This window comes from Trachypithecus francoisi, unplaced genomic scaffold (genome assembly GCF_009764315.1).
Source record: "Trachypithecus francoisi isolate TF-2019V2 unplaced genomic scaffold, Tfra_2.0 Lachesis_group11, whole genome shotgun sequence".
In the NCBI taxonomy this organism is placed as follows: Eukaryota; Metazoa; Chordata; class Mammalia; order Primates; family Cercopithecidae; genus Trachypithecus; species Trachypithecus francoisi.
In genome coordinates, this window is record NW_022681456.1 from 80,170,997 (window position 1) to 80,197,580 (window position 26,584).

General features: G+C 52.5%; 1 protein-coding gene and 1 long non-coding RNA gene across 6 annotated transcripts in view; one reads left to right on the forward strand and one right to left on the reverse strand.

Moving 5' to 3' along the window:
• Nucleotides 1-26,584, forward strand: part of SMUG1 (single-strand-selective monofunctional uracil-DNA glycosylase 1) — a 70,537-nt gene that overhangs the window by 39,339 nt on the left and 4,614 nt on the right. The gene's annotated exons all lie outside the window — the stretch shown is intronic.
• Nucleotides 19,324-26,404, reverse strand: LOC117090004. Of its 4 annotated transcripts, XR_004439846.1 has the most exons (6): nt 25,825-26,404; nt 25,193-25,381; nt 23,510-23,884; nt 22,508-22,860; nt 21,712-21,919; nt 19,324-20,423 (listed from the first exon to the last, which is right to left on the reverse strand). It is a non-coding gene; the product is annotated as an uncharacterized LOC117090004 (long non-coding RNA). The 4 variants fall into 4 exon arrangements; XR_004439848.1 differs by lacking the exon at nt 25,193-25,381; XR_004439847.1 differs by lacking the exon at nt 22,508-22,860.

Below are 26,584 nucleotides of genomic sequence, written 5' to 3' on the forward strand. Positions count from 1 at the left end.
AACTCTGAAGCTGGTGCTAGTATTCTGGAGGAGGACTGAGTTTCTGGGAGCCTCTCCAGTTGCTGTCCCCGCCTGTGTAATTCATCTCTGTGTTTCCTGATACCATGCCGATGTAGAGCTGCTCTTGCGACTGTTTGCTAAGTGAATGATGGATACAAGAGTGAATGACTCTTCTTTCCCTACGCCAAGTCTCTGGGGCTAAACTACCCTCATCCTTGCTCACCTCTACACCTTCCCTCAGCTGTTACTACTTGGAACCCTCTCCCTTCTCAGACTGTGCCCAATCCTGGCTGTACACTTCTGTCTCTTGGAGAGTTTTTCATGATTAAACTGCAAGAAGAGTTCTCTATTCACTCGGGTCCAAGATTAGGGTCTGTCATCCCTGTAAGTTCAGGGTCCCTAGGGTCTATGTCATTTTCCTCCCGATTCTGCCCTGCCTCAGCAACACCCAGGGCAGGGCTCCAAGACTGAGGTGGGAGCTCTGGGCTCAGTTATTGCTGGGGACATACACCCAGGAGGACCATACTGCTGCCCAGGACCAGGTCTGGTCCTTCCTCCCTACAGAAAGCTGGGAGCATGCACAGCATCTGGCCTGCCGTCCCTCCCGGGGAGCAAGTAGCCTTCTTCATTCCCAGCCCCTCACTGCCAACAAAGGAGGCTGTTGGCCAGGCTTCGGGACTTGAATACCAAGATGGGGTAGAGCAGAGCCTTGCTGCCCTACAACTTCAAATTATCCCCTCCTCTAGGAAGCTGGTTCACCTCTGTCCTTCCCCCTCCAAACTCCCTAGCTTTCTTTTACAGCCTTAGCTCCCTCCCTTCCTCTGGGCCAGGTAGTAGCACAGGCCTGTGACCTTTTGGAGTCACCCTGTAAAAACCCCTGAGCAAACCTAGTGTGAAGCCCAGAAAACCCCACCATAATCTCCAGGGCAACTCCACAGTTGTACTCTAAACTCTACAACAGCATCCACAATCTACAGTAACACCCCAAATCCCTATAGTAACATCCAGAACTACCCAGCCCAGGCAGTGCCATAGAGCCACCCCAAACATGGCACAGGAAGCTCAACACAGGCCCTTCAGGAGCAGCTAAGCCTAAGCTGATCTTCTAGCTGACCCGAACAGGGGGGTCTTCCTATCCAAAGCCCCCATTGGACCTTGCTCCCCACTAAGCTTTGCTGTGGTAGAGGGACGGGTGGGTGCCCAGGGCCTGGACGTGAAAGTTTCCCCTCACCTGAGGTGCTGAGGGAAGAGGTCTTGGAGGACAAGCCAGATTGCCCCTGGAGGGCCAGGGAAACCCAGAGGCCATGGTAGTTTAATACCTGAAATGGGAATCCATGGGGCTTCTGTGGAAATTTCTGTGGATGAAGAGGAGACAGGACTCCCGGGTTCCCATGGTCACACGCACATGCTTTACAGATCTGTTTTGGGTCTAAGTCTCAGGGGCATGGGAGGTAGTGTGGAGACAATGGGTATGGTGGGGGTTAGTAATTGGCAGTTCAGAGGGAGGAGACACAGGCCCATTCCCCTAGTCCATGAGAGAGAAGAGAGTCACACTGGGACCTGATTTAGGAATTGCTGGAGGGGCTTGTTGAGTGCAGGGAGAAACCAAGAAAAGGGGAGCCAAGAGTTTCAAATCAGGAGGGCTTCAGGGAGGAGAAGAATGGGCAGGAGGTTGGAAAAGAAGGGGCCGGGTGTAGTGGCTCATGCCTGTAATCCCAGCACTTTGGGAGGCTGAGGTGGGTGGATACCCTGAGGTCGGGAGCTCGAGACCAGCCTGACCAACATGGAGAAACCCTAAAATACTTGGAAGGGAGGCTCCCACCCTCTCTGCCCCTGCCCCTGGCAGCCTTACCCTCAATTTCAGCAGGGCTTGGTCCCCAGAGCCTGGGGATGAGTTGGGAAGGTGGGTTACATCTACGAAAAATACAAAATTGGCGGGGCGTGGTGGTGCACACCTGTAATCCCCGCTACTTGGGAGACTGAGGCAGGAGAATCGCTTGAACCCTGGAGGCAGAGGTTGCAGTTAGCCGAGATCGTGCCATTGCACTCCAGCCTGAGCAACAAGAGTGCAACTCCATCTCAACAATAATAATACTATTAATAATAATTTTAAAAAAAGAAGAGAGGAACAGAGCTGGGAAGGTCCCTGGCGGGGAGGGGGTCTCTGTAGCTTTCGAAGGGTTGAGAGCTGGTTCCAGGCCAGGCTGAGTTCAACCTGTGGAGTCACCAGACATTGACATCTCTGGGTGTAAAACTCGGAGAAGGGAAGAGGATGAATGTGGAGTCAGGAGGCCTAGGGACCGCAGGCTCCACCCTTGCCCCTTGACCTTGGGTAATTCCCGCACACTTCTAGTGTCATCTTTCTCCAGTCTGTAGAGAGGGAATAACAACATCCAGCATTCTTGATTTTTTTAGAAAGCTTCGCTAGCAGATGAGAAGGCTGTTTGGCCCACAATTTAGTAGATGTAAATGATGCCAGCCCCTCTGTGGTGCATGAGATGTCAAGTTCTAAGTTCCCAGCTCTGCTACCAGACAGTCCTTTTTTCAGGCCTCAGTTTCCCCATCTGTAAAACAAGGGGAGTTGCACTTGTTCATTTCTTGGGGCCCCTCCCCCATCTGGTATCTGTTTAATAATTTTCAAGGTTCTTACAAAGGAGATAATAAATGCCAACTAGCTTTGTTCAAGTGTAAAGTGTGCTTTCGATGTGAGGGACTGAAGGGCTCCCCGGGTGCGGAGAGAGGTGCTTTGAGCTGGGCCATGGCCCACAGTCTGTCTTAGGCTTGGACCTCTGGAAGGAAAATGCAGGGAGCCCTGCTCAAGTTTATCCCACCTGCTTCCCAGAACTGTGCCCACACCAGCCACATTCTGCTCCCCCTTCCCAGTCAACTCCCAGGCTCTGGGGACCAAGCCCTGCTCAAATTGGGGGTGGGGCTCCCAGGGGCAGGGGCAGAGAGGGTGGGAGCCTCCCTTCCAAGTGGCTCCGAGCTGGAGCACAGCAATTACGCCGGAGGATTTATGTCCCTTTGCCTTTAATCGGAAACTCCATGTCAAGAAGAAAAATCTGCACTGTCCTCCGGCCCGGCTTCCTGCTTTATCATTATTATTGGAGGAAGGTTGATTTGGAAACTTAAAGAAAAGTCGAGTTGGGAGTGGGAGCCACTGGGGAAGGGGAAGTGTGGGGCACAAGGATGGCCTTCCTACTGTTTGATTTGTCACAAGAAGGGGACAAAGGGCAGAGCAGGGGCTGGGGTCCTGGAGGGCAGGTGAGAAGAGACTAGAGGAATGCTAGGGGGAGGTTGGGGGCTGCAGGGTCATGAAAGGAAGGGGCACCCAGGAGCTGAGGGATGCTCGGAGGGAGGGAAAGGGTGGGCAGGCAGAGGGGACAGCTGGGGGTTGAAGGGACCTGGGGAGAGAAGAGAACCAGCAGCCAAGGTGGAGGGACGGAGCAGCCAGGTGCTAGAGGGACTATGGGTGGGCAAAGGGGTGTGGAACAGCCAGAGGGGCATCCAGGCTCTCAGGGGATACTGTTGGGGAGGGAGAATGGGGGGTAAGCAGAGGGGATGCAGAATGGGGGAAGAAGAGGGTAGGGCCCCGTGGAGTGAAGAGGCATCAGGGGCTGGCAGAGGGAGAGGGAGGGCAACCAGATGGGAGAGTCAGGGACTGGGGCTGGTGGGGGGTTGGACCAGGAACTCTGGGACTATCTTGATCTATATGGCCTGCTCCCACAAAGGCCTCTCCTCATCTGGCCCACCTGTGTCTCCTGGTGTCCTGATTGCAGGGCTCTCGCCTCCCAGAAAGCCCAGGTTTTTGCCTGCCACCTTGGGAGCTGTTTCCTCCAGTGATCAGGTGTAGTGACTGGGAAAAGGCTGAGGGGAACCACTTGACTGTCTTAGAGAGACAAGTCTGCACTCTCGGGAGGGGAGACCAGGGACAGAAGGCCTCCTTCAGCCATCTTCCTGCCCTGTTTGGAAGTCCCCCCAGTGTCTTACCTGTTATCCCTCCTGTGCCTAGGATTTCATTCTGATGCTTTGGAGTTGGGCCTGGGTTTGAATTCTATCTCTGGCACTGGCTACCGGAGAACACCTCTCTGAACCTCAGGGTTTTTGTCTGCAACATGATGACGGTAATACCTACGTGGCAGGTGTTGTCAGGATTAGAGATAATTAAGTAAAGTATCCAGCACATAGTACGCCTTCAAGATGCACTGTGCCCATCTGGCGGTAGCACCTGATATATGCAACCTCTCTGCTTTACAAAGCATTGATGAATTATTTGTATGTTTTCTCATTTGATTGTCATGACAACTTAATGAGGGAGCCTGGGTAGGTGTCATTATCCTCATGTTAGTGATGGAAACCATGGTACAGAGTGGCTGAGTGACTTGCCCAAGGCCACACAGCGCATGCCTGGAGCAGCCGGGTGACACAGGCCCATAATACCACATGAGAGTCTTGAAGATCTTCCTCTGGGTCTTCTTCCTCCACCCTTGCCAAGGCCCCACACCCAGCCACTGGTGCCTGGAATCTAGAGTTGAGTTTGGGGTGCTCAGCGGAGTGGCTCAGCTTCCAGTCCTCCTGCAGCCCGGGCCATGCCCACCTTCATGCGCCTCCTCCCCAGCTTGACTAAGAGATTTTATAGCCATTTATGAGCAATTTCTGTCCATATATCATCGGAGATATATAGCCAGGCAAATATTAGGGACCCAAACGGAGGTTTTAAGAGTGAATTTTATTGCTGCTGAAAGAAGGTGTGATAGGCAACATGCGGAGACCCACCTTCCCTCTTGCTCGGCGGCCGGGTGGTGGCAGCAGGGACTGGGTTTCAGCTGAGAAAAGCCATCTGTGAAGCTTGTGTGTTATGCCAGCACCCGGGGTGCGTTGGCGGAGGGTGGTGATGAAGGGTGGGGCTCTGTTCCTCAGACAGCCATGCAAGTCGGTGTGGAGGGGTGAAAGGAGGTCAGAAGTCATAGGCTGGTGTGGACAGAACACCCTCTCCAAACCTGGGTGGGAAGACACTGAGTTCCAGTGGATTCAAAACCCAGAAGCATGGATTGAAGTAAGACAGACTTGGGAACCAGCTTCTCCCCAGGGGCCCCTGGGAGAGACTTTGGCATTGCCTTTTGCTGGAAGTCTTTAAAAACTGGATCTGAACAAGGAGACGCCTGCCCAGAGCTGGTAAGCTGGACAACATGACCCCTACACTCTTGAGCCATGGCCCCTGTTCTGCTGGAGAAAGCCCTGCAGAGGAGGTCATCCGTGGCCTCCTTTCAGGCTCTGTCTCAGGCCCCCGGCCCACGTGTCCTCTGCCCTCTGTGGGCTCCTGGGTATGGGTGAGTGGCAGAGGGGTAAGGAGAGTCTTCTTGGCTTGCGGCATATGGAGAGAAGATGTCCCAGGGAATCCTTGCTCCTGATTTAAGCAGCTCCGACAGCTTTATGGCGCCTCCTCGAGTGAGCCCCCAATGTTGGCTGTTTAACTTTTTAGCGTCGTTTAACGCTTAGACTCTGGCGGACGGGCAGGCCCCAAGGCCCCAGAGGCAGCGGCACTAAATCAGGACACTCTGAGGCCCCGATAAATAATTTTTACAGGGCACGCAGCCCATAGATCACTAGTGGGGGTAGGGGGAGAGTGGCTGTGATATTTCAACCAATTGTCATATGTGACTGCCCTGTGCTCCGACTCCAGGTCGCCCACATGGCAGCCGGCTTCATAACTGGGGCTTCATTCTGGAGCTTCGTTCTGGGGCTCTTCACTTTGGGGCATGGGAGAAGAGTGGGAGACGGGGCCTTTGATAACCCCAGCCAGCAGATGACCCATTGCCTCCCCGGGAATGATGTGAAGGTCTGCTCAACTCGCTGTTGTCCATGGAGCATGGGTGCTCGATCCAAGTCTCCTCTGGCACTGGGAGAAGGGACAGCTGAAGGCACAAGGGCAGGGTGGCAAAGAGGAACATAAATAACTTCTGTAGCCAAAAAGTCACTTTTCTGACCACCTTCCCTGTTATGTTGACTACCTCCAAACTTGAGATCTGCGTGAGAGAACAGCACAGAGGGAGGGAGGCATTAGACCTGACCCCTGGAGAGGAGGGCAGAGCTAAGGCTGAAGTTCAGAGAAACTGGCAGCATCCCTGTACCATTTATACCTCTAGAGAAAGAGACGGAGAGTTGTGCTGGGGGAGTGTGGAAGGAGAGAGACAGAAACACAGAGAAGGCTCGAGAGTGAGAAGGACAGAAAAATGAAGATGAAAGACACATGAAGATGCAGAGAGAACAAGAGACAGAGGCAAGAGGAGACAGACCAAAACTGACTCAGAAAGGACACTCCAACAGATGGTTTGGTGTGGAGAAGGAGGCCTTTTCCTAAAGCTTGGTACCAAGCAAGAGGAACAGTGGTCTCAATAGACCAAGGCAGAGGCTGCATCTGTGCCAGGCTGACCTGCCCCGTGCCCTCTGAGGTACCCTTCCCTGGCTCCAGGACCGTGTTTCTCTGCACCAGCTCCACGCTGCTCCCTCACTCTCTCCCCTCCCCTTAGTGCCCTTGCCCCGTCCCCTCATCTGTAAGATCCTGGGATTTGCGGGGACACTTAATCCATATGGAGTTGATTCATTCCCATCTAAATCATCTCCATGAGCTTCCCTAAGAGCCCTCTGATGTGCCAGCCACCATTCCTCTCCCCGGGGCGATGGCGGGCTGGGGGCTGCCAGTAAACAAACCTCAGCCGCCATCCATCTATCCCAGCCTCGCCCATCAGTCCAGCCAAGACCATTCATCTCTCCAGCACTACTCCCTGCACTCCTCCATCCCTCCATCCATCTGTCCCTCCTCCTCATGCCCCTCTACTGGAACCTTTACCTCTGTGTCTTGTCCTGGGTAGCATCTTGATGGGTCATCTCAACCATCCCCCTGCCTTCAGACAGGAGCCTTACTTTACCCCTGGCCCAGCAAGACGGGGGCGCTCCTGGTTCATCACCTTCCAAAAATGAGGCCTTTGAGTCTGATGATTTTACTCTACAGCACTGACAACCTAGGGAGGTTCCTTCTTCTGTCTAGCTTGTGTGTTTGACATTCACATATGACCACAAGTCTGAATGGGAGTGGGTATAAGATTATAGGATTATATTCAAGCATGAGAGTCTCCAGTATTTGTAATATGTACCTCTCTGGCTTAACATGGTATGTGGAGCACAAGACCAGTGAATTGAGCCTCTCCCCTAGTCTCCCCCAGCAGAATCTGGCCCAGTGCCAAGCACACAGTGGGCACTCAGTGTTGATTGCTTCCTGGCCATCTTATTTGCCAGTGCCAATGAGCCCAGTGGTCTCACATACATCCTGGGGGGGGGGAGGTTTGGTGGTATAACTCTGTGGATCTGATACAGGGCAGATTATGGCACCTCTAGCCTGGCAGGGTTTGCAGTAAACACTAAGGAGATGTCTCTTACATCTATTCTCCCACCCAAATTTCTTAATGCAGGCCTGGGGTAGAGCTTGCCTCAACAACTCGCTCTTGGTAATTGTGGGGCTGAAAAGAGGGAGGACGAACAGGAGGGGCAGCAGGTGCTGGTGGGGCCTTCCTTGGCCCCGAAACAGAACCCTCACATTTGGGAGAAACCCTTATATGTTTACCTGCATTAATTGGGAGAGGGCACGGAGGGTGCTGCTGTCCCCTGCCCCAGCCTTATCATTATGGCCCTTCCCTTCTCAGGTTCTTCACCTCAGCCTGGGAGGGGTGACTCTGAGAAAGGGGCTTCTGCAAGCCCCTCAGGAGAGAAGACGGGAGCAGATCTTTGGGTCCCACCTCAGTGTCTCAATGGGTAGCACCACTGGGAGTTGGGGAACAGGTCTGTCTGTCTCTGGAATAGAGAATTTGGGTCAGGCTCTAGTAACCCTGCAGAGGGATAAAGTGGGTATGGGGGGTGGAGGTGGAGTTACAGGGAAAGATGAGGGCAGTACCTGTGTCAGGTGTGTCCTTCTCAGGATCCACAGTCATGGAGAGTGGGAGGGAGAGAAAACATGAACTTTCACATGCCCTGACAGAGCTGGTGCCTCACCACTGCCAGTGGCTCCCCCAAGACCTGGGATGCCTTGTTGAGCGTCTGCCCTGCTCCCAGACCAGACTAGACCAGGCAGGGAATCCCACTGCAGGATTCTCCCCGTCCCCAAACTGATTCCCACTCCCTTTCCCCTCATTGCTGGTCCCCTGCATGGAGTCACTGTGAGTGCACAGGATAGGTGAGGCTCTCTACAGTTGTTATTGAGTTGTGAGGATCCTTGACCTTGTCCCTTTCACCTCCCTACAGGGAGAGGAGGCTCTAATTGTAGTCAGAAAGATAAGAAGCGTGTCGTGTAGTGGAGAGGGGCTGGAGGGGCCATGGGGAAACTAACCACTTGCCCCAGTCATGTGAAAGTAAGTGTGGGAGGGGAGGGGCCTGCAGGTGGCAAGGCCCAACTTAAGAATGATGGAGTGCTTCTTAGTTCTCTGAGCTATAGACATGTGGGGTATGTAAGACCATGCAGAAGGATAAATTATTGCCTAAGAAGGAGAGGACATGGGGGAATAAGAAAAAATTCAAGCCAGGGAGACCCAATGCTACTACCCCACCACCATCGTGACCTGACCCATCTGTGCTGGACTGGATTAAAGTCCACAGGGAGGGGGAGGCCTGAGAACTGGCCCTGAGGTCTTCAGAGGAAAAGCTGATCCCACAACGTGCATTTGCTTGATGTTACACAGAGCAAGGGGGAGCGGGGAACAGCTGCTCAGATTCTTCAGGTGGGATAGCCACGGGGAGCTCCCCATCCTCCTCCTTCCTTCCTTGCGCCCACCTCTCTACAACCCCTCCTTCTACCTAGTCCACTGAGGAACAGTGCCCTCTTCTCCCATTGGCCCGCCTCTTGTGGTTGTCCCCAGCCTCTTGGGCTGGGCCCTCCTCAGCCACTCCGTGGCTCCTAACCTCTCTTGTCTCCTCTGAGACTCTTCTTCCTGCAAGAAGCATCCCAGGCTGCTTCTCCCCTCCCCCCAAAAAAAGCCCACTTACCCAGACTTGCGGCTGATGAAAATCCTTTAGGATCCACTCGTGGGCTGCTGCCTTGGGTCCTGCAAGGTTTGGAGATTCCTTTGTTTGTCTGTCCTCTATTGCTCAACGTCCACATGTCCAATTTAGGCTGGGATTCCCACAATACAGGTGAGGAGCCAAGTCTTTTTTTTTTTTTGACGGAGTCTCGCTCTGTTGCCCAGGCTGGAGTGCAGTGGCGCGATCTCTGCTCCCCGCAAGCTCCGCCTCCCAGGTTCACGCCATTCTCCTGTCTCAGCCTCCCAAGAAGCTGGGACTACAGGCATCTGCCACCACGCCCAGTTAATTTTTTGTATTTTTATTAGAGACGGAGTTTCATCGTGTTAGCCAGGATGGTCTCGATCTCTTGCCCTTGTGATCCACCCGCCTTGGCCCCACAAAGTGCTGGGATTACAGGTGTGAGCCACCATGCCTGGCCGAGCCTGGGGTTTTTAAAATCTGTTTGACAGACCTTCTTCTGACAACGTGAGGCAGAAGTGTCTTGAGGAATGCCGGGGGGTCTTAGAGGACCCATGAGCGGGACTGGTACACTTTCCCCCAGGGAAGCCACCTCATGCTACACAGCAAGTGGTGACTGAGGCTGGACAATGGGAAGAACTGGAATCTCTTAAAACTGAAGGAAAGATTTCCAGGGTTTCAGTGAAGACCTTGAGGAGGAATGACTTTAATCTTTTCAAGTTCTGAGGGAGCAGAGAGGCCTGGGAGTCTGGAAAAGTTTCTGTCCACTCTTGCAGAACTGACTCAAAAGAGGGATGGCCACTTTTTTTTTCAGGAGCCCTGACTCATCCGCTTTCAGTCCAGTTCCACTCACAATTTCTTAGATAATTGTTTCTTTCTTAGACAGAAATTTGGTTCCAGAATTCCCTCTCCTATTCTTCCCTTGACCTGGGTACCTTTTTTGGAAACCAACTTCAGCTCGTGGTGCCAGAAGAACAGAGATGTAGAGACATTTTTGGACAGTCACATAGCAAACCATCAAGGAGCTGGGAATGCCCCCTTATGGATCCTCTTCTCTTCTCTGGATGTGAAGGGAAATGATGTGATCCTAGGGGGAAGGGTGGGGTTAGTGAGAGCTGGAAGAGCATCCCCGCCCAGCAGGCCCAGATCCAAATGTGCACATGATGGAAATGTGTTCACAGCCAAGGGCCCCTCCCTCCCAAAGAGAAAATCCCACAATTGGGGAACATCTGGATCAAACCATAGCCATGAAAGCGCAACATCAAACGAGGGTTTCTGAGCGACCCTCCCCACAGGGCCCCGTCCAAGAGAAATTACAGACCTTCCTACTTGAAGCTTTTAAGTGTCACAGAACCCCTCAAATTTGGGATTACCCCCTATTTGCTGGAGACAGATGTCCCCGAGTGTGGTTGGGCCTGATTGCCCCCAGCGGGAGAGAGTGTGTATGACCTGATCTTACCCCCAGCTGATCCAGGCAGGAAAGCTGTGATGATGGGCTCCAGCCTTTCAGGCTGGGGGCTGGGGAGAGAGGGGACAGGTGGGCCTTCTGAAACGTGCCTACATCAAAGGTTTGAGTACCCTCCCTTCCCAGCTTTGGCGCCTCTGGGGGGGAGGAAAGCAGTGATTTCACCACATAACTGCACGTAGGGCAGATCTCAGTCTGAGAACTTCTGGGGAATGTGGAGAGGGGAGGGACGGTGCTTCCCAGAGGGGATGAAAGGGGAAGGGGGGTTCTCGCTTCCAAAATAGGCTACCCAGGCCAAGGAAAATGGGGCCATATGCAACATCCCTCCTGCTCTGGCCTCTGTGGAGGGAAAGCTGAGGGGAGGGTGCATTCTTCCAAGGGGGGAGAAGGAGAAGCTGTAGCAGGGGGAGGGCAGGAGTTGGATCACAGATGGAGAACGGTGGGGAACAGGGGCATCTTACACACACAGGGGTGTGAAATAGGAAGGCTGTAGGGTATGTGAATTCCAGGAGACAGTAGGCGCCCCCCTCCCTGTTCCCCAGGCTCTGTCCTGTCTCAGGAATCAGAGAGTGTCTGGTCATGATGCTGGCAGGGTGGGATCGACTGTGGGGCGCATGGGTTAGGGAGGCACTCCATATCTGGCTGGAATCCCAGTTCAGATTTGGATCATTTGAGGATGAGTGAGAGTTGGTTGGGGTGTTGACACCCCTTAAACCTTAGTTGAAGAAGCTAAGGATTTATTTTTGGGGTGGAAGGTCACCTTCAGTTGGGAAGAGTGTGGGGAGAAAAAAGGGGCACCATTTGCATATAATTTTGCTTCTAGTTTCCATCCTCCTCCCCTTCAGGGAGACTTTCATGACCCTTTCCTTTCCCTTCCCAGGGAGGTTTAGGTGTGTGCATGGTGCTCCCCTGGTGCCCTGGGCATACCTATAGTGTTAGTTCTTTTCACCTTGCTTTGTAAAGATCCCTGGTTTCTTTCCCCATCTGGACTGTCGGTGCCTTGGTGGCATGGACCTCCTTGCTCTTCTCTGTGTTCCTAATGGCCAGCACAGTGCCTGGCAGAGAGCAGGTGCTCGGTGGTGCTACCCTGCTGCTGCTGGAGCCCATTCCTCCCACGACCAGTGTTCTGGGGGAAACAAAGGACAACCCACAGGGTGGTTCTTTAGCAGCCTGGAGGCCTCTGATGGGCTCTCAATCTTTCTAAACCTGCAAGGATAGCTCCTATCTGACCGCCTCTGGGAGTCTCCTGGGAGGACCCTCAGTGACAGCACTTTCTTCTACCCCTAAAACTTATTGTCCATAAGGCTCACCTTCATGGTCAGATATTTATTTATTAGAGACAAGGTCTTGCTCTGTCACTCAGGCTGGAGTGCAGTGGTACAATCACAGCTCACTGCAGCCTCTAGTGGGCTCAAGTGATCCTCCTGCCTCAGCCTCCCATAGCTAGGACTACAGGCACTCACCATCACACCCAGCTAATTTTTTTTTCTTTTTGTTGAGACTGACTCTTGCTCTTCACTCAGGCTGGGGTGCAGTGGCATGGTCTCGGCTCACTGCAACCTCTGCCTCCCAGGTTCAAGCAATTCTCCTGCCTCAGTCTCCCGAGTAGCTGGGACTAGGATTACAGGTGCCCACCACCATGCCCGGCTAATTTTTGTATTTTTAGTAGAGATGGAGTTTCACCATGTTGGTCAGGCTGGCCTCAAATTCCTGACCTCAAGTGATCCACCCACCTTGCCCTCCCAAAATACTGGGATTGCAGGAATGAGCTACCGCACCCACTAATTTTTAAAATTATTTTGTATAAACGGGGTCTCACTGTGTTGCCAAGGTTAGTCTCAAACTTCTGGCCTCAAGAGATCCTCCTACTTTGGCCTCCCAGCATACTGGGATTGCAGGTATGAGCCACCAGGCATGGCCCCTATTCTTATTTTTAAATCTGGGATGGACGTGTCTCTTTTTTGTCATATGAGACCAAATACTCTTTGGGGCCAGACTACCCCTACTGTTTCTATGGCCCACAATGCCTAGCATGAAGGAAGACTTCAGTCAAGATAGGTTGGCTGTGGACCAGCTGACCCTCTCTGTGAGTGCTGGTGCCCTCAGTCTTCCATGTGGTAGCTTTGTCTGGGGCTCTGAGGGCTGAGCTTCCATGAGCTGTTGAGTCAGGGATGTTCTGACATAAGGGGGTGAATAGGACACATTAGAAGCTCCTGTCCTGGTGACACAGGGCCTGAAGGACTCTGTCAGCTGAGAGAATCTGTGCTCAAGGGGAATGTTGTGGAGATTACAGCAGTCAGAGGGTTTCATTCAGAGTCTGTGGGAGAGGAAAATAGGAAAGGAGCTGAGAGAAGGGGAAGGAAAGGTTAGGCAGAAGATGAAGGAGGATGTCCATATGGGATGAACTTGACAGAGGGTGAGCAGGCAAAACATCTTTGCTTGCTAGGGAAGACCCAAGTGTGAGCCTAGCAGGCCTTATGTCTAGGAGGGATCTGGGTGATTGTAAACAATATACTGTGCTCTGAAGATTGTACCCACCCCTCCAGTCCCCACTCCCATCCCTTCCCAAGATGGGGTCTTTGATCTCACTGTGATTTCTAGGCCTAGCCTGAACTGTGCTGGGGTGACACCACCCAACACCAAGCTCAGGTCAAACCAGCTTTGCTTCATACCCTTGGGGGCCTCCTTGAGGCTGGAGGGGACTTTGAAGTTGATGGAGAGAAGATTGGTGAGCTGTGTGCTAAGCAGGGATCTCTCAGCCATCAATGAGGTGGAGAGGATCTCCACTCCCTTTTTTGAGGGGCTGAGATATTGACACCTTAGTTGTCAAAACCTACGTTTTTCATCCTTGAATGCTGCGTGAGGCTGACTTGATCACCAGGCATCTCTACGTAGTAGGGTGTGGCAGCATTGCTGAGCTCCAGAGAGCGCCATTCACTGCATTCCTGGAGCACAACTCTAGGTGGTGCCATTCACATAGAATTCAATGTGTAAGATGCCCCCTTCTCCCCCGGGGAGTTGTGCAACTATGGGTCACCATGATGCCCTTTTTGGGTCAGAGTTCTGTTTAGAAGCCCAAGCTGGTCAACATGAGAACTAGCAATATTCAAGTAAGACTTTGCCCAGAGACAGAGAGAGATGGACAGAATGATTTCCGAAGTTAAGTCCTCACGAAGGTGGCACAGGAATGGGAGCTGTCTCCCGGAACAACAGGACCGTGGAGCAGTGCGTGGTCTTGGGCTAGATTAGAAATGACAGAAGTCCATCATCAGGGAAGGAAAACAGTCTCAAAATCCCTGAATTGGAAAGGATAACCCATATGGAAGCACCTAGTGGGGCCTGGCATTTAATAGGTAGGCAGTTAATACGAGGTGAGGCAGTAACTCATGCCTGTAATCCCAATACTTTGGGAGGCTGAGGTGGGAGGATTGCTCGAGGCCAGGAGTTTGAGACCAGCCTGGACAATATAGGGAGACCTCATCTCTACAAAAAATAAAAAATAAATTAGCCAGGCATGGTAGTGTGTGCCCGTAGTCCCAGCTACTTGGGAGGCTGAGGTGGAGGATTACTTGAAACCTGGAGGTCAAGTCTGAAGTGAGCCATGATCATGCCACTGCACTCCAGCCTGGGTGGCGGAGCAAGACCCTGCCTCAAAGAAAACTCCCCCAAACAAACAAACAAACAACGATAACAAAAATGAGGTGAATCAGAACCAGAGTCTACATTCCAGTCTCTAGGTTTGCGGATCTTAGAGGCAGAATGGCCTAGCCACGATGGCTACACTTGTGCATGGGAACTCACTGAAATCAGAAATGGGAACCTGACCTAGACAGAGGTCAGGAATTTGTTTTCTTCTTTTTTCTCCTTCTTAGGGAAAGCTTAGTCCATTGTTTAGGATGAAAAATAACAACCAGATGAACGAAAGAAGGATCATCAGGAGTGATGAGTAATGCGCTCCAGATGTGGCTATGGAGAACTGGTTCTGATGGGCACCGCTGCCTGCGAGTAGTCACCTTGTGGGGAGACCCCCTTATTTCGACAAGGTTGCGGTGACACAATTTTTTGCAGCCTTCTTTTGGAATTGTCTTCAGGGTGTGTGACTCAGTTTTTTGATCGTCCTTATTGGTGGTAAATCTTTCTGCTTTGCTTTTTTGGAATCAGTCAGCCTCCCCCGCTAAAAAAAATCAGTGAATAATGGTTGCCTTGAATTCTTTGTAAACTGGCTCTGAAGTCAGTTTTGAAAGGAGACTGCACATATGTTTGAATCAATAGAGGCACATAAGGAATGAGTGTATGTTCTCTGCAGGTGACTGTTTTGAAGGGCAGCCCTTGTTCTGCCATGTTTGTTTAAAGAAGCTAATCACAGATGTAGAGTTCGTATTGTATTCTGTATAATAAAATAATGTAATATGATGTTGAAGGCAGTATGCTAACTATCTCTTCCTGCTGCTATTATGAATTAATACCTCTGATGATGTATAATGCATTTGCTTTTGCCAAGAAAGGGAGGGAATAGAGGCATGGAGGCTGTGTCTACACAGGGCAGATCCAAGTGAAGAAATGGTTCAGTGATTCAGGGAGAAGGTTTGGGCATCCCTCTGCCCATAAGAGTTGCCTAACTATGCACTCCTTTCTGGACTAGCTCTGTGTTCATTCTTCCAGAGGATCTGGTCAACTGGGCAGGGTGCACAGCCCTCTTTTAGAGGGGAGATTAATTTCTTAGCTTGGTTCTCTGTCATTCGCCTGCAAAAATCAGCACTAAGATCTAAGAGAGGGAATCATAAATCAGTTCCATAAATTATACTTTTCACAAAAGTGGAAGAGGTGAGGTCACAATGAACCTACACAGCAAACTTGTTCACACAGTTATTAGTTAACCTAAATGAAGAACTCTTTGGTTGAGGAAGTTTCCAGAACTTTCCTTTCCTGAGGAAAGACCAGGAAGGAATGGGTAAGCATCAGATCAGGGAGACTGAGGGTCCCCCCTTTCTCTCCTTTTGGGGAAACTCAAAAGGGTTTTCCCACTATGGGCTTGTGTGGGATTTTGGGTGTGATGGCTGGGTTGGGGCAGAGAGAGGGTGGAATGACCTCCAGGAGGCCTAGCCAGTAGAACACTCAGTGCTCCTTTGCTGATAGACCAAGCTGCAAATCAGGAATTTATTAGGAGCTGAGACTCATTTTCCCACCCTTTATAGCCCTGACGACTCAGAGCCAAACTCTGGCAAGGGGCTTCCTCATGGTTTTAATTAGACAATTAATTTTTTATTGCATCGTTTGATTTCCAGAGCCGGTTCCACTCTCCCTCTTGTCCCCCACCTGCCTCCCAGCTGTGAACAGGAAAGGAGAGACAGGGGGATTCAGGGAGGGCGCAGAGAAAAAAAACCCTGTCTGCCTTTGAGCTGATTTAGGAGTGGCGGGGAGGGGGCGGGAATCCTCTGCCACCCCAGCTTGTCTAGCACCAGAGACACTGTCCAGAGCCCAGACCTGGGCTTTCAGAGCCTGCACAAAGGCATTCTGAGCTGCTCCTCCCAAGCTTCTCCCTGCTGCTGGGCTAATTAGTAACACAGGGTGGGGGTAGGGGCAGGGAGCAGTGCCCCGAAATACATTAGTGGCATTTCTGTGGTTAATCCTGGCCATGCTTAGAGGCTGTTTACCCTCTACCCAGGGATTAGGAACCTGTTTGAGTTAGAAGGGCAGGGAGAGGCCAGTGCTTGGCTCTGTGCTCCACCTGCTTTCAGGCGCTGGGGTGGGGGCGGTGAGCCAGCGAGGGGTGGGGAAATAGTGAGAGAAACCTGTCTCCAATCTGTCTCCCCTTATTGATCTGCCTTCCAGCAGCTTGGCCTCCTTTTGAATCTTGATCCTTCCCCCCACCACCCGCCCCAAGTTTCACCCCTCACCACTGCCCTTGTCAAATGTCACCCTGGCTTGGAAAGGTGGGGAGGAAGGGAAGAGGGAGGGGATGCAGTGTGTAAGCAGCGGGCACGAGCCTGGCTGTGGGAGGGCCCCCTATATGTCACGTGTGTTCTCTTGGAGGAGTAGGGAGCCCCCCTCAAAATTTCTGACTATGCTCATATTCCACCCTGAAAGAAGAGGAGACGGCTAGACTCTAGGAAGAACTTACTTTCAGTAGCAGAAACAGGTAGCTCCTTCTTTAAAGTTTTATGATATGCCAAGTCCAATATTTCACTGAGAGCAACATTGTGCAGAGGCCTTAAAATGGAATCGAGAGGGCTGTTTCCTCAGGTGTCCTGTTGGTGGGGACATTGTCAGTCGTCGTTTAAGCACAAGGGCTTTTTCTGGAAGTGTATCATGCACACATACACACACCCACATACACCTCAGGGGCACTGGCACACCTGTGCAGGCATGCACACCACCAGGCACAACCCGTCAGCATGCCAGGACTCCAGGTTATCCGCAGAAAGGTGTGCACGTGCTCACACACACACACACCCCGACAAAGCCAGACTCAATCCCAGAACCAAGCTGACAAGCATCTGCAGACACAGAAGTAGCTCTGAGGAGCCTCCAGGGCGCTTGCAGGTAAAGCAAGCCATCCAAAAGAATAGGCTGGGATGCCATTCAAGCAGAGGGGCTCTGGCGACCTCCTTGCTCCTCACATTCCCCTCTGGGGTCAAAGCAATATCAGCATTGGTGAATATGTGCCTCCCACCTGCCATTGTGAGTCTGGAAGGGCATACATTTCTCATGGGGCTTCCAGGACTGCAAGAAAAAGTATGACGTATTTATACTGGACTGTGAGGGACACAAAGGTAAAAGGACCCAAACATCAAAGGGCCCCCCAGAAGCTCAGTATGCAGACCTCTGGATCTAGGACTTGTTCTGTAAACAGGGTTTCTTCTCCTTCTGGGAAAGCTCGATCCCTCTGCTGGGGCTTCAGGTGGTTCCATGCTGGGAGTGAGGGATGGGCCTTCTTGAGACGAAGCCCTGCCTCAGTGGTCGGGGCACATCTCTGACAGCCTGGCCACTGCCTCCCAAGTTGTGCATAATGGTATTTAGAAATCCACGGAAGAAAGGGACAGAAAGGCTGGGCGCAGTGGCTCACGCTTGTAATCCCAGCACTTTGGGAGGCCGAGGTGGGCAGATCACCTGAGGTCAGGAGTTTGAGACCAGCCTGACCAACATGGAGAAACCCCGTCTCTACTAAAAATACAAAAATTAGCCAGGCATGGTGGCACATGCCTGTAATCCCAGCTACTCGGGAGGCTGAGGCAGGAGAATTGCTTGAACCTGGGAGGCGGAGATTGTGGTGAGCTGAGATCGTGCCATTGCACTCCAGCCTGGGCAGCAAGAGCAAAAGTCTGTCTCAAAAAAAAAAAAAAAAAAAAAAAAAAAGAAAGGGACAGAAAGGTTGTGTGTGGGGGGTGTGGGGGCAGGCCCAGTATTATCGACTGACATGTGTGTTTCCATATGGCCCCACAGTGGAGAGACGTGAATTCAGGCCTCCTAGCCCTCGGAGCGCTGGGCTAAGGGTGGGGTGTGTATGGATGGGGATCCTGAGCTGGCACCTCTGGGACAGTGAGGACAAAGGGGCCAGGAGAGCAGGCAAAACTCCACCAGAAAGGCCATGTGTGGGGCTCAGTGTCCACCTGTGACAGGCAGAGGAGAGATGAAGAGAAATGATGAAAGGAATCGGAGAAAGAGAAGAAATAAAAATGAGGGCACTGAAACAGAAAGAGCTAACATCCACACAAAGAGAGGCCGGGAAACACCGGCTGAGCTTGAGGAGCGGGTAGTGGGCAGTGGGAGGCAGGCGAGGGACAGCCTCCGGAGGCCAGCAACCAAAACAATTGGCCAGGCTTATGGCTGGAGAGGTGGGCAGGATGGCAGGGAGGGGAAGGGGCTGCAGAGCAAAACCCTGCTCTCTGGGCAGGGGAGAGGCGGCAATTGAACCTGCTTCTTCCAGCTCACAAGCTCACGGCAATTCCCCCGCTCTTCTCTGTGAGCCCAGGGCTGAGATTGACAGGCCTGCAGCTTCTCTGGGTCCTGGGTGGATTTGAATAATTAAGTCATCTGGATTCTTATGATTTACCATTTTCAATGATAAATAGACAGCGCCCAAGCCAGCCAGTTGGCAAAACTCTGGCTGCTAGTTATAATTTGTCAAGCTGCCAGCAGATTCATGTTTTATGCTAATGGAGGGGGACTCATTGACTAGGGGGAGGCAGTGACTGGGTCAACTCTTTCCTCAGGCACCCCAGAGGTCGAGAGGTCAGGGGAGAAAGGCCGAGGCTGGTATGGATTTTCTGTAAGGGTTGGTGTAATTTTATAATAATTCAGCGGGTACACACACTCTCACGTACACCGAGGGTCATGTATGGAGAGAGATGTTCAGATTTGCAGGCACCTCTATCCCTCTTCACACACACACACACACCGGCAACTGTGCAGGCGTCTGGGCCTGGCACAGGCACACTTATCTGCCCCCATTCAGCTCGTTCACACATGCGCACCCTTGTTATCACCTTGAGGCACGTGATTACACCAAGGCAAACTCTCAGACCTGCTCTGCAACCTGGAGAAACATATCACATCACCCCTACCCTTCTCACCTCTGACGAAGCAATGTTTTGGAGGGCCCCACCGCCGCCCATCCCAAACCCTTTATTTTGGGACTTCCGTGGTGGCTGATCCCAGCACAGGCCTCTTGCTCCCATTCTAACATTTTTCCAGTGGGGAAAACAAATGGGCCCCAGGGAAGTCCTGCTTGTCAACCAGCTGGGGCTGGGTAGCTGGAGCTGGGAAGTCAGGAGCTCTGAGACCCAGCACATGGAAAGCTGCAATGATAATCAGCTGACTCCGAACCACACTTTCTTTTCCATTGTTTTATTGGTATATTGGTCCACAACACACTGAAGTCTCACAGGTGCAAAACTTTTTTTTTCATATTTGTGGCAAACTGAGGTAGAGGCAATGCTTGGCACAGAGTAGGTACGATATAATATTAGTGGAATGAACAGCTGAAGCGACTGACTTCTAAATGGAGCGGATTGTTCATTTCACTTCTGTTCCTCCACCTCAACAGACCTTTACATCCTCACTGGTTTGTGAGGGCAGAGAACAGGTGTGGCCTTTGGTGTGATAAGAAATGCTAATTTTATACAAACCGAAGCAATCTGGTCTCAATTTTGACCCCCAAATGCCCTCAAAATGGATCAACGAGCCAGGGAGGCTTGAGGAAGGAGGGAGCATCTGCCCTTCCTCCTGGTCAGAAGAGAATTTGAATTTGCTCGGGTAGCTTATGGGCAGAGCTGGAAGCTGCAGTTCATGACTGTCAGCAGCTCTGAGGCTGATGGAGGCATGGGGAAGGATTAAGGGCCTGGGAGAAAACATTTTATTTCCCTGTACCCCACCACCCCAACATGGGGGAGAAAAACACAACAGCAAACTGAACAGAGCAGAGGCCATGGCAGCAAGACCCAGAGACAGATGCTGCTTCTAACATCAGGCTCCAGGATGCAACTGCGGCTCTCAGCTCCGCGCGCTGAGATTCCAGATCCTGCAAAGCAAGTCAGGTTCCTTCCTTCCCTGCCAGGCTGCAGTAAGGAGGCTGTTCTAGGCAGGCAGTCTGCAGCTGCTCACCAAGGTCTGGAACAAGCTACCTTCCTTCTTTGCCGAGCAGATGTGGATGGCGGTGGGCCTGGCTAATCAGGGATGTTCTGTGGAAAGATAGCCACCAGCCAGAATCGCCAGCCTCTCCATTCCAAGAGATAGATGACCCCTAAATGCATCAGGAATAGGGAAATATGCTTTGCTTATTTAAGAGTTTGAGGCTCCGACCTGGCGTCATTGACCTCACTCTCACTCACCCTGGGAGAGTAACAGCCTTTGGGGCATCAGCAATTCCATTTTCGGGAACAGGGACAGGCTGACTGTGGCTTGCAGATGGCTGGGAGTGGGGAAGAATTGTCTAGGGGTGAGCCAAGGGGATGTGAAGGTCATAATCATGATTAATACATAAAACTAATTTATTCATCTCACATCTGGTTAGCAAAGCTTACTCCCCATTTCCCGCCTCATCTTTTTTTTTTTCTTTTTTTGAAACAGGGTTTTGCTCTGTCACCCAGGCTGGAGTGCAACGGCATGATCTCAGCTCATTACAACCTACGTCTCCTGGGCTCAAGCCATCCTCCTGCCTCAGCCTCCCGAGTAGCTGGTACTACAGGTGCACACCACCATGCCTGGCTAATTTTTGTATTTTTCATAGAGACGGTTTTGCCATGTTGCCCAGGCTGGTCTTGAACTCCCGGGCTCAAGCATTCCTTCTGCCCTGGCCTCCCAAAGTGCTGGGATTACAGGAGTGAGCCACCGAGCCCAGCTGCTCCCTCCCCATCTTCTTTTTTTTTTTTTTTTTTTTTTTTGAGACGGAGTCTTGCTCTGTCGCCCGGGCTGGAGTGCAGTGGCCGGATCTCAGCTCACTGCAAGCTCCGCCTCCCGGGTTTACGCCATTCTCCTGCCTCAGCCTCCCGAGTAGCTGGGACTACAGGCGCCAGCCACCTCGTCCGGCTAGCTTTTTGTATTTTTTAGTAGAGACGGGGTTTCACCATGTTAGCCAGGATGGTCTCAAACTCCTGACCTCGTGATCCGCCCGTCTCGGCCTCCCAAAGTGCTGGGATTACAGGCTTGAGCCACCGCGCCCGGCCTCCCTCCCCATCTTCTAATCCTGCTATTTGCATCCACATAATGAACTCTTGAGGGCAGGGTGCATGTTAACCAGCCTAAAGGGCTTAGAGCAGAGCGATCTGGAGTATAAAGATAGTACAAGATCCCCAACTTGGACTGGATGAAAAGGGAGACAGAGAAATCAGAAAGGTTGGAAGGGAGAGAGAGAAAGAGAAATAAAGGAAGGGAGAAGCTAGACAAAAGAGGGGAGGAAAAGCTTAAAGAGCAATGCTAGACAGTGCTGGTCAGAGGCCTCCCTGAGAGCACGGCAAGGTTTACTGTGAACATGCCTTTCTAGCCAGTGGTTTGGGGGTGCCCCAGCCCATCCTCAAGGCATACACTGCCCTTGGGGGAACTGGCTGACCTCAGTGACCTGCCCCATCCCACTTTTGGGAGACAAAGGAATTGGCTCTAAGAAACCTTGTGAATCAACCAGAGCACATGAGCAGGGCATGGGGAGTGCAGGCCCAACAGGCTGAAGATACCCAGAAACCTCAAGTTGATCCTCTCTATAGCTGAATCTAAAGTCACCTTACCAATTAATCTCTTTGTGTGTGTGAATTCAGTGAAATCTACTGCAGACCTAAGGTCCACTTGCCCTGGTAGGGAATGTCTTCCTTCCCTTTCATGTATGAGATCCTTTCTCTGGCTCTTCCAGGATTTGCAAACCTCCTCCCAAGCTCTTTGCAGATGAATCCAACCCCTCCTGGCATGGAGAAACTCCTTGACCTGAAAGGTGGTTTTCTGGGGCAGGGGTGGAGATAAGGATAGCAAAGGAGGAAGATTTTTCTTCTCACTAATGGAAGAAAATGAAGATCTCACTCCCAGCCCCCCATCCTCCCACCCCCTACACCCCCACACCCCCCTTCCACCCTCGAAAAGTGAACTAGGTCTTATCTTCATCCCTGTCTCATTTGTACATACTCAGGCAGGCTAACCATAACTACAGAAAAACCCTCCAGTGCAAAGGGCTCATTTGACAAATGATCACTGGGCACAGTGGCTTAACCTGTAATCCCAACACTTTGGGAGGCTGAGGTGGGCGGATCACTTGAGGTCAGGAGTTCGAGACCAGCCTGGCCAATATGGTGAAACCCCATCTCTACTTAAAATACAAAAATTAGCTGGGCGTGGTGGCGCATGCCTGTAATCCCAGCTACTCAGGAGGCTGAGGCAGGAGAATCACTTGAACCGCGAGGTGAAGGTTGCAGTGAGCTGAGATTATGCCACTGCATTCCAGCCTGGGCGACAGAGCGAGACTCCGTCTAAAAAAACAAAAAACAAAACAACAACAAATGATCAAATAGGCCCAAGGTCACAGAACCAGAGTACCTCCAAGCCCAGAACAAAGCTGCCCAGTCTTCAGACAGCCTCTTGCAGCAGGGTGGGAATGGAGGCGCTTGGGGCTGCGGGTGAGAGGATTGAGCCCAGGAGAAGGGGCCGCCAGGGTGGGAATCCACGACCAGTCCCTGCCTCACTGGCCTCTTCTACTTCATGTGCGGCTTTTGGAACCAGATCTGGACCTGCATGTCATACAGCCTCAAGGTCACACATCCAGCTTGGCAGGCTGTGCCAGGGGCAGGTAGGGCTGCAGGAAGAACTCTAGCTCGCTCAGCTTCTTGGAGAAGCCCGTATGCAGGCAGCTGGCCCCTGCCTGTACCTCCCCCGGTTCATAGGGCTGGGTCCTGGAGAGGCAGAGTGGTGGTGGTCAGGGCCTCTGCAGCCCAAGGTGAAGCAGGGAGGGGCTCCAACTGGGCTTTCTGCTCACCCTCCATCTCCTCTTCCCTCCCTGTGCTCCTCAGGAACCGGGATCCCCTTTCTGTTAACTGTTAACCCTAGCTGAGTTCATGTTTCTCTTTCTCTCTCTCTACCCCCTTCCCCTCACTCCCCTTCTTCCTTCTTTATCTCACTGTATCTTCATTTCTCATTTTTTCCTTCCTTCTTTTGCTTCATTTCTGCCCTACCTTCACTTTCTCTTTTTCTTCCATTCCTTCCCCTGTCCTTGCTTCTTTCCCTTGTCCCTGTATTTCCTCCTTTTCTACCTTTCTGTCTCCCTTCCCTTTCTTTTTTCTCACTTTTACCTCCCTTTCTTTCCCTTCCTTTTTCTTATACTCTCTAGCTCTCTCTTTTGCTTTCTGTTTCTTTCCCTATTTTTCTCTTTTCTCTTCCTTTCTGCCTTTATCTCTAATCTTTTTTCTTCTTTTTTCTATTTTGACAGGCCCCAGACTATCTCTAATCTTAAAAACCCAAACAAACCTAGTCTTGCTTCTTCCTTCTGCCTTTTATCAATATTCGTTTCATATTATCTCTATCCCAGCCACCCTTCCAGAATACCTTTCTGTCTCCAGCATTAGGGCTTTTTCATATCTTTTCCTCTCTCCCAGTCTTTTCTCTTTGTTGTTCTGAATTTTTCCAGTCCTTTATGCTGTTTCCCTAGGCCGCCCTCTTATCTTCCTTTGTTTCTAAATTCCCTCTCATTCGCAGTAGGCACAAGGCATAAAACTGGCCCCTCCCCAGTCGAGGTTTTTGTCCTGTGTCAGCCCAGCCATCCTTCATGCATTTCTTTCTCAACTCCTCTCAACTTGAGACTCAATCTCAAGGGCCCAGGAATAGAGCTGTTTAGCCCAACTTGAGAAGTCAGGGTTGGGTCCACAGCTCCCCATTACAGGCTTAGGGAAGCCTTGCCAAACTGCTGTCACTCCATCAATCCTAAGAAGAAAAGGGAAGAGGAGCAAGGAAAGAGAAAAAGAGAGAGAGTCCCATAGATCTGTGGGATTGGGTTGGGGGTTGGGGCGGGGGGGTAGTATTGGAGAGGCAGGAGCAAAAAGGACCACATTCATCAAAGGGGGAGTGGGGTAGGCAGAGGACCAGACACCTTCTCTCAGAGCGCACAAAGCCCCAGCAGCCTGCAAGAAGACGCCCAAGCCAAGCGCGTGCCCCCTCCGGCCTTTGCTTTGGGACTGGGGATGGATGAGGCCTTCCATCCAAATCCTCTGGACTGCAGAGGTGTGAAGGGCCCCGGTATATAAGGAAAGAAAAGGGTTTACATTCATTTTGAATATCAGTGGGTTTTGTGTCTGTCCCTGGACACGTCCCTCTCAAAGGCCCCTTTCTTAGGGGACCAAGCCAAACTCCCTATAGGCAGTGCCAGCGGAAGCCTTCCTAAACCTCTCAGCTAGGCCAGTCCAACTCTGTCCGGGGCTTGCCAATGAGCAGATGCCCAGCAGGTGCCAGGGCAGCTGCTGGGCCACAGCAGAAAAACTTCAGGAATAGCGAAAACAAAGGCCTGGGCAGATTTGCCGCTTCTGACCTAGCAGGGCCAAGTGGCCTCTGGAGGTGTCTACCCAGGAAAGGCCAGAGCACCACGTGTTCCACGTGGGAATTTTCTCTCCTGGGATCCACATCCCTTCCTGGCCTTTTCCAAGGAGTCCGAAAGTGGCCTCTGCCACCTGTCTGGCTCCTCCAGCCGGGGGCTCCCCAGAAGGGGCCCAACTTAAAAATTAAAGGCACAACATAGACCCTTGCCGCCTGGCCAGACCTCCCCGCCCGGGAACACCGGGGGCTCCAGGGTATCCCCCAACACCTGCAGAGGCCTCTGCCCTAGTCCACTTCCCCAGGCCACCCGGCAGCTTCTACACCCGCCTGGGTCTGCCCTTCCCCCTTGTCCTGGGCCCCAAGTTCAGCTGTGCCCTCTGAACCCACTCTCTGCCTTAAACTGCCCTTGGAAGAGCCTCCCCATCCGTTCCTCCTGGGGCATCTCTTGGGTGGGGGAGGAAATCTCAGTCCTGGGAGGGGAGTAGGGGCCTTTTCCTTGCCCTGCTTTGGGAACTGAAAGAACGGGAGGTTGTGCTGGAGGCGGGAGGGGGCACGCGCTTGGCTCCATCTTAGGGAGATGGATCTCTGACTCAAACTGGCTTCAGAAAAAAAAAAAAAAAAAAAGAAGATTTTGGGGAGTTGTTCCTTCTCTCGGATCACTCCTAACTTAGAATCAACGTAAGGTCCCAGGACAGCAGAGACCTGGGCAGTCTTGGACTAAGGCGCTGGGCGGATCCCCCGCCCTGTCCCGGCAGAGTCGGAAACTCGGGCTGGCGCTTCCTTCCCTTTCCGCGGGGCGTGTCTGGAGATCTCCAAGCGTCTCTAAGGGCCTGCTGGGGTGAGCGGGTTTGGGACGCGGCTGGGTTTTTCTAGGCTGGTAATGGATGCCGACTGGGGAACAAGCACGCACATACTTCAGTACGAGAAGCGGAGCACCCTCTCTCCCACTTTAGCCCTGGAAACCCCAACTCCGCTCCCTTCTCCATCTCCCCTCAAAAAACTTTTCCGAAGTTCCCCCAAGTTGCATTTGAGGAAAGAAGTCGTCTCCCTCAGACTCTGGGTTTCTCGGCCCCTAACCCTCCCCTCAATCCCCAGTTTCGGAAGCAACCCTCCCCCTCCTCTGCCAGCTACCACCTTAGTGCCTAAGCTCGGGGAGGAAAGCTGGTCTGATCCCATGCATCTGACAGAAGCCCAACCCCAGCCCGAATTTCTCCGGGGGAAGGCAGATTAGTGTCAGCCTGCGGGGGAAACAGGGGTAAGGGGAGGGAGAGACCGGGACGGGGAGAGATAGATTGTTCTCTGGCCAAATCGCACCCGTCCCGGGCCCAGCTTACCTACTGCAGACCGGCTCCTCTAGATTTCCATCCTCTCAAAAGTTTGTCCTTCTCTCAAACGATTCCAGGAGGAGCGCAAACTCGGCCCTTGGGGAGGGCAGGCGGGCCGGGTATCCTTGAAGGCGCAGGCGCCTGATCCAGAGCAGGCCCCGGGGAAGCAGGACTCGGGGGCACGGTCGCCAAAGTGGGGACCGGAGCAGTGATCCGGAGGGAGAGCGTTCAGGCGCCCGGGCTGGGGGCTACACTGCTGGCGCGGGACGGCCCGGGACAGAGTGGGCGCTATAGCAGGAGTGGCGAGCAGGGCCGGGCGGGCCCGGGGAACTGGCGGGAGAGGTCCCTGGGTCCCTGGCGACGTCTCTCGCTTCCTCCAGTTTCTGCCCTGCCGGTGTGCCCCAGCCCACAACATTCCCTCGACCTCTTCTGGGGCGGCGCTCAGGGCCCCCACATGGCGAAAAGGGAGGGTGAAGTGATGAGGAGCCCCCTCCCGCCTTAGCCCCTCCTCAGCCCCCACGCCACAGCCCCCCCTTTCTCCCCAGAGCCGAGAGACTGACAGAGAATTGCGACTAGAAATTCGATCGATTGGTACGAAGGACCACGTGGCCGGGGGCTGGCCAATGACCAGGCCGCCCGGGATGAGCTAATAATGGAAGCAATTTGTAACTTTCAGTAGCTCTCTAGGCCTGAGTACCGGAGGGAGGGAGGCGGGCAGAGGAGGGGAGATGGGCACCCCCAGTCTTTCCATCCTCCTCATTCTTCTAGG